The sequence below is a fragment of the Mastomys coucha genome, unplaced genomic scaffold (genome assembly GCF_008632895.1).
Source record: "Mastomys coucha isolate ucsf_1 unplaced genomic scaffold, UCSF_Mcou_1 pScaffold21, whole genome shotgun sequence".
In the NCBI taxonomy this organism is placed as follows: domain Eukaryota; kingdom Metazoa; phylum Chordata; class Mammalia; order Rodentia; family Muridae; genus Mastomys; species Mastomys coucha.
Genome location: NW_022196904.1, coordinates 143,801,991 through 143,809,920, shown reverse-complemented (window position 1 = coordinate 143,809,920; position 7,930 = coordinate 143,801,991). Strand labels below are relative to the sequence as shown.

Below are 7,930 nucleotides of genomic sequence, written 5' to 3'. Positions count from 1 at the left end.
GACCAGGCTGGCCTCGAACTCAGAAATTCACCTGCCTCTACCTCCCAAGTGCTGGGATTAAAGGCGTGTGCCACCACCGCCCGGCATTTTTTTTTTTTTAATTCCCATATTCATTCATTTTCCTGTAAGTTACACGATTTCATTTTTCTTTGCAGCTGAATAAATTCAATTTACTTATGTGCCATGTTTTATTATCCGTTCATGTTGGTCCCATCTGGGCTGGTTCCATTCCTTTGCTAATGTAAGTAGAAAACCAATAAATGTGGATGTGCAGGTATCTCTGTGGTAGGAATATAGCTATATGTATACATGTATATGTGTGTGCGTGTGTGTGTGTGTGTGTGTGTTTGCACACTCAGAAGTATATTTGGATCATAGGGAAGTTGTTTTTTTAATTTTCAGAAACATATGCTAATTTATATAATGGTTGTACTAGGTTACATTACCTCCAACAGGGACTGAGAATTCTTCACACCCTCTACAGCACTGTTGTCTCTTTTCTTTATCTTAGTACTTGTCACTAGGTAAGATGGAATCTAAAACATGGCCTCAATTTCCATTCCCCTGGTAGCTAAGAATGCTGAACGCCTTTTTAATCCTTGGTGTCCATTTGTGGTTCTAGTTTTGCGAACCATGTCTCCCATTCCTTGGCCAATTTATTGACCAGCCATTTTGGAGTTTAATTATTGCAGTTCTCTATATATTCTAGATGCCAAGCCCCTGTTTGAGGCATAGCTGGCAAAGACATTCTCCACTCTGCAGGCTGTTGGAGAATGTTGCAGAATGTTTACCCTGCCCCATACTCTATGGACAAAGGGAGCAGCTTCTCTGCTGGGCATTCCAGAGCCCAGTCCTCCCACCTCTTCTCTCCACCACATCCAGAGGCTCCAGCTCTGGAATCCCTGGCTCCAATCTCTCTTCCCAGTAATTTTCCAGCACTTTTCACACACTAGACTGTAATTAGAAACTGGGGGTCCCTATGGCTTCCCAAGTCTTACATACAGGAGCTCTCAGTGGGAAAGCAGTGTCCATAGAAGAGGGCCAGAGTCAGCCAGGTTGAAGGGAGGCGGAGATGTATGGCAGCCCCAAAGGTGCTTGAGGCAAAGTAGAATCAGCTGAGGTGTGAGCCATCAAGCGACTCCAGTAAGATCTTGCTGAAGAGTGGGCATTTCCTGGGAGCTGCAAAGCCCTAGAGTTCCTGCACAAAGAGCCACTAGGGGCCGAGGGGTCTCCTGCAGCTAGGCTGAAGCTGGGTTTGCATAATCAGTTTGCAAGGATTTTTACTTGGAATCCTGTGAGGATCTAGGGAAGGGAAGCACCTGCCCTCAACACCTATCACTGACATCCGTAAGCAAAGCTGGCCACTGGGTGAGTCACAGCAGACAGACCAGGGATGTGGATGGCTCACCCGTGTCTTGGCGGAACTGGTTCCTGGACTGCAGGTCGATGATGTAGGGGGCAATCTGGCTCTCCATCTGGCCCAGCACCATGTTATTCTGAAGGGGTGGCTCACAGCAGAGCTGTAGGGACACCAGCGGCCATGCACGCTCAGCTATTCTTACACCACTAGGGTCCAGATTTGAGGTCTGGAGCATGAAGAGCCCTGAGATGCCCCCTTCCCGACACTGCACACCCGGCCTCCAACGCCACTGCCTCCTGGGAAGCCTCAGCAGCGGCCTATGGGGGAGTCCGCAGCCGCGTAGGCACCGGGACGGGGATCCCGGGGCTGACCTCCTCCAACCGCGGGCTGCCGGGCTCCGGCTGCTGCTGCTCCTGCTCCGAGGGGTCCAGCGGCTTCATGCAAAGGCCTGGCCCTGCGTGTTCGGGGTCGCGCGGCCCGAGCGAGACGCTGCACCCGCCTAGCACCAGTTGCGCCTCGGGCTTCGCCGGCGCCCGGGTGGATCGCGCCGCACGGTCACGCCCTCCGCCCTCTCTCTGCTCGTAGCCAGGCGACCGCGGTGGCACACTCCCCCTCCCTGCGGCTCCGCTCAGTGGCTTCCAGGAGTCTCCCCTCCCTGGCAGAGCGCCAAGGTGAGCTCTCACTCCCGGATGCTTCCCTCGTCCCCCAGTATCCTAGAGCACGCACGCCATGCCGGTCCCAGGGACCACCGCCGGGACCCAGGTTTGCTGCCACTAACTTTGTTTTGAGCGCAGCACCGGCTGTATCCGCGGCCCAAGTTCCTACATTTGTGTTTCACCGGGGCTTTTGCTCGCACCGACATAACCACACTGACGCACAGGCACAGTCCTACGCCTTCGTCTTCTGGCGGGCTATTACCTCATCCAGGCCGAATCCTGGAGGTGTGTCAAATATGCAGAAGCCACGCCTCTGTCAGCTTGCACCAACATCCTTGATCTTTCATGCTCTCTAGTGGTCAAATGCCACACAATTGTGAACACTGAAAGCCAGTGCCAAGAGATGCGTGCGTTTATGGTATAAACTTTATGCTGTCTATGTAGAAATCAGAGCAGGCTAAAATGCTGTACTGCCTTTTGAAAGATGTTATGAAAATAAGAAATAGAACCCTATATTCTGTACCATTGGATGTTGTATAATTTATGTACATACATAAGATGGGTTTAATTAGAACTACCCCCAGACACTATAGACTATCAAATAAAAGTCTGGTGCCAGGTGTGGAGCCAGGTGTGGGTTACCTCTTTTAAAGCTGCCCCACACAACTCCTCAAAGCATTACAGGCTATTCCACATCTCTTGGTTTCTGTCCAGAACTTGATAAGGGGGTTAATACAGATGTCCCATTTAGGGCTGAGAACTCTGTATTATTCTCAGCACTTTGACCAAGTATGAATCTCTGCGTTGATTAATGCCCATATTTTAAAGGAAGCTTCTGCCTAAGTCTATGGGCATAAGCATAAATATTGAGAAGGAATTTTGACCACAAGACTACTTAGGAAATAGCAGTGGCATCTTTTACCCTAGGACCTAGGACCTCCCCAACCATTGATTTGGAACCAATTTTCCAGGGTGATTATGCCATTTCTCCCTTTGACCTAGCAATGTACTCAACATCCAGTCTCTATCTCCTCATATCCATCATCGTCGTCGTCATCATCATTGTGAGGAGACACAAACTATAGTATATATGTGGAGTGGGGAGGACAGATTTATAGAATCAGGTTTTGTGTGTGTTGGGGGGGATTTGTTTTTCATTATGTGGGTCCTGGGCATTGAACTCAGGTTATTTGGTGTGTGGCAAGCTCTACTAGCCACTGGGCCATTTTGTGAATCCTATTGTCAGTATACTTTATTTTAGTGTTCCTATTAGGGGTGTCACGACATTTCTTGAGCTTTCAATGTGTGTGAACAAGTCGTGTGTAAATAATAGTGATGTTTACTTAGTGTTTCCCTATGTGACTACTTGATTTCTGCATCTTGCTTGTGAAATATTTGTTCCTGTGTCTGGCTACTTTTAAATGAAGTGAGAACATTAAAAACATCCTCAATGAAAACCTTTAGATTCTTGACGTGAAAATATCTCCTAACAAGCTGGAGCCTCTTTTCATCTTTAATAGGATGTTTTTGTTTTTCACAACTTTCTGGCTTCCGTTTTCTGTATTAAATGTAAGAATTGCTTGACTGTCTTTTAGATTTGATGGCTTTTCTGTTTTTCCTTGTAAGGCTTATGATTTTACAATTTATATGTAGATCTATGGTACATTTTAACCTCACTATCATGTGAAACATGATCCCTCCTTCACTCCCTCCCTGCCTTTTCCTTCTGCTGGGACTTTGAAGAGTTATCGCTGCAGTGTGATTTATGGAAAAGTTTCATCTGAAGATTTTTGGTATCATTGTAAAAGACATCTGGAAATATTCCATGAACCTATCCATTTGCAATTTCTCTATTCAATTCTATTGATATATGTGTTCACCCTCTATATACTATATATACTGTTGATTCACAAGCTTTAATAATAAGCTATCTTGGATTTAAATGTCAAATTCCAATTGTTAATTGCTGGTAAATAAGATTTTTTTGTTATTATCTGTTAACTGTACAATTGCTCTAATTTCCACTCCAGGCTGCTGCATGTTGGTAAGATGTTACCTAAGGCTCATTGGAATAAGATTAATAGGCTGAGCTGTCATGAGTGACATTAGTACTCCATTAAACACCCATCCCCTTTGTCCTTTCACATTCTGTCATCAAAAGATGCAACAAATGGCACTGTCTTGGAAGCAGTGAGGTTTCCCAGAGACAAAAGTCCTTATATCTTGGGTTTCCCAGTCTCCAAAAATACAGTAACAAATTTCTACTATTCAAAAATAACCCAGACCAGGGCTGGAGAGGCAGCAGCTCACAATTCTTTGTAACTCCAGTCCCAATGCATCTGACAGCTTCCTCCTAGCTACATGGCACCAGACACACATATAGTACACAGACATACATACAGGCAAAACACCCATACTCATGAAAACAAAGAAAGAAAGAAAGTAAAAACCCCCAGCCTCGTGTACTTTGTTATAACATCAACAATGAACTAAATCATCCATTCATCTGTCCCAGCAAGGTTTTATGGCTATTGTTCACTATTTAGGGCTTTTTAAAAAAAATACATAGAAAAGTATGTGTGCTGCAAAAGAGCCTTTCTCTTCCTTTTTAATCCACATGTTATTTCATTCTCGTATTACATAAGCTAGAACTTCTAGTATAGAATTGGAGTGGTGACAGTAAACATTGCCTCATGTTTGATCTTGGCAGGAATGCATTTAGGTCTCCTACCATTACATATCATAATACATGTAGGGTTTGTAAAGTTCTTGATCACACTGAGAAATTAATCTCTATTCCTAGTTTGCTGAGAGTGTTTGTGAATTATTGTTTAATTTTGCTGAGTGCTTTTCTGTATCCATTGATATGATCACGTTTTTATCTCGGTAGCATCTCTCTGCTGCTGTCCATTCCTCTCATCCTTATCTAGCACTTCTCCCAGTGTTGACATCTTCTATGGTGTCATGACCAAAATCTCCCTTCCTTGCCTCTCTGAGACCCTGTCTGCCATGCTTTCCTCAAGTGGATAAAACTGTCAACAAGGCATCAAGTATGGTCAAAAGAGTAACAGGAAAGGCTCAGACACATCATTTAAATGTTAATCACATTCCTGTCCTCCTTCACTGACCCAAAAATCTATCAGGTGCCATACATCCTTCTTTCTGATAAGGTATGGGAAATTTGATGTCCCTCTACAATCTCTGGATAAAGATCCTGGGATAACTCTGGTGTTCATATATCCTGATTATCCTTGGGTTTGATCTCTTTCCATAAGAAATGTGTTGGGGGGGAGGAAAGGACCCCTGTTGTGTTCTGTTTAGTGAATTCAGATTGAAAAACTTGTAAATTGCCTTCAGCAAGGCTCTCATGTTTTGTTGATGGTTGGTTGGTTGGTTGGTTTTTGGTTAAATTAATAACACCAAGACTATGCAGGCTAAAATCTTGGTTAAACTATGTATTTGAATGACTTACTATCTTTGTTATGAAATATCAGTTGAGTCATCGCCCAAAGAGGATGCCAAGAGAAGAAAACCTCCTTGTGACATCCTGTCTGTTTTGACACAGGATCCTGGCTGCCTGTTTGAAAGGAACGTTATCTCCCAGCTCTATCCAATAGGTGGCAATGTTGTGTTAGGAAATGGTCTCTAAGCAGGCTTGCAGGCTTGAGTCTCTCACCACAGCTGGGCATTTCCACCCTCCTTCACAGACTTGGATTTTGCTTGTCTACACACAGGCCCAGAGGCCAATCTACATGTCCAAGTGGAACAGATGTCAAACAAAAGGTACCCTTCTGCATCACGTATTGAATCCATCCAAATGATCCTATTCTTTGGGTTCCCTGTATTTTCCTTCCCCATCAAAAATATCACCTAAGCTACGTCACTTTGATGCTATTGCTTCCTTCCCATTAATAGAATCAAAATGAAAATCGGGCTTTATACCATATATGCCTGCTTAGAAGACCAGGAAATCAAAGACTCTGGTACAGGCCAGCTAGAGTCGTCGAGAAGTACAGCTGTGGGGAGATAGGGAAAGGAAACTTGATTGTCAGAACCTTTTCACACCAGCATCCATTTTTCTCCATGTAACTCTCAATGCTACAGAATACCCAGGTCCAGGTGTCTGCCTCATGCATCATGCTTCCTCCCATTGGTTCTGTCAGACTGACCAGACCTTCATCTTCTTTGCACTTTTTCCTCTTTCTTGGAAAGTGAGGGATACTGTGACTTAGTTGAATGAATCAAAATAATAGTGTTGAGCCCTTCTCTGAATTCCTCCCAACATGGCTATAAATTTTGCATGACCTCCAGGATCCCTCTGGGATTGAAACCTCTCAGAGGTATGTTTTATCTTTTTCCTCCCAAAAGCAGCTGAGGAGGAGGTAGACAAAGAGTGGGTTCAGAGTTAGAGAAGAAATCACCTATATGATTCTGTCTTCGGTTTTACATAATTGGTTTGTATTAAACTAATTATTATTTCTAATTATTTGGTTCACCCAAAGCTGTGTAGCACAGAAGTCTCTTACTGCCGACATGATTAATATCCACAAGTCATGTATCCAGTAGTCATAGTTACATCCTTTTTCTTTTTTTTTTTTTAATTTTATTTTAGATATTTTCTTTATTTACATGCGAATTTCTCCTTTCCCAGTTTCCCCTCCAAAAAACAAAAAAACAAACAAAAACAAACCCCTGTTGCCTCCCCCCTCCCCATGCCTGCCACCCCGCCCTCTCCCATTTTCTGGCCCTGGCATTCCCCTACACTGGGGCATAGAACCTTCACAGGGCCGAGGTCCTCTCCTCCCACTGATGATCGATTTTGCAATCCTCTACCATACACAACAGAGCCATAGGACTTGCTTTCCCCCTCTAACAGCCCATTCTTTTCTTCTTTGCAGAGAATAACTTGAGTAACAGTGAACAACCATTTGGATCACTAGCGTCAACCTTACCTCACAGTCAGACTTACTAACATGTGTATCAGTGGGGACTTTTAATCCCATTTCTTTGCCCACTGCATTTGTTTCTTGGCTGACAGAATTTGATTCCACATCTCAGGGAATCCTCTCGGGTTCTGGAATGTACAGAGCTGAATATGTAATGTAAAAGACAGTGTTTATAGTTTACATGTTGACAAGCTGGAGAATTGGTTGCATGGTTATGGGCTCACAACTCTCCAATTTTAACTCCAAATTCCAGATGATCTGATGCCTTATTCTGAACTCCCCAGGCACCAGGCATATAATAATAGTGTGTAGGCATACACAAAAACAAAATACCTATACATATAAAATAAAATAAAAAAATCTAAGATAATCTATAGATTGAGAATTGAGAAGGGGGAGCAGACAAGTCAATACTATGTGCAAATGACAGGAAACATAAGAATTTGATTTGGGATGTTTACAAATTAATTTTAAGGAGTAAATATGGTATTTGGTAGGAAGCACAGCTTAGAATATCTGTTGTAATCATAAAAAGAGAAAGAGCTATAAGAATATGTTCTGGCGAGGTGTAGGGGAAACAGGTGCCTCGGCTGGCCCATGCTGAGGCATCCGCTCCCCCTGAGGGACCAGACACACAACAGTATAGTATAGAATAGAGTTTATTCAGGGCATGGGGAGGGGAGTTAAGAGGATAGCAGATGCAGAGAAAGGTAGAGAGAAGGAGAGAGTAGAGAAGTAGAGAATGGCTGTAGCCCGCGCAGTCGTCTCTCCAGCAAGAAGACACACGGACACTAGGTTCCTTCTGCAGCAATGTTTTATTGTCCTCATCCATAGGGAAAAAGAGTCGAGCCCAAAATCCACACTGCTTATATACACCACAGCGTGGCGTGTCTGCCCATAATTGGCTGTTCGCTCATTACCCTACGTAACGCCCCGGGATGGGCCGTGACATGGCGTCTTTTTCACTC

General features: G+C 44.0%; 1 protein-coding gene across 1 annotated transcript in view; it reads right to left on the bottom strand.

Annotated features, from left to right (window-relative positions):
• Nucleotides 1–2,253, bottom strand: part of LOC116101065 (glycine N-acyltransferase-like protein) — a 30,591-nt gene extending 28,338 nt beyond the window's left edge. The window contains exon 1 of the mRNA XM_031384759.1: nucleotides 1,409–2,253. The gene's annotated coding sequence lies outside the window, so the exon portion shown is untranslated. The remainder of the gene's footprint in view (nucleotides 1–1,408) is intronic.
• Nucleotides 2,254–7,930: the final 5,677 nt, after the last annotated feature.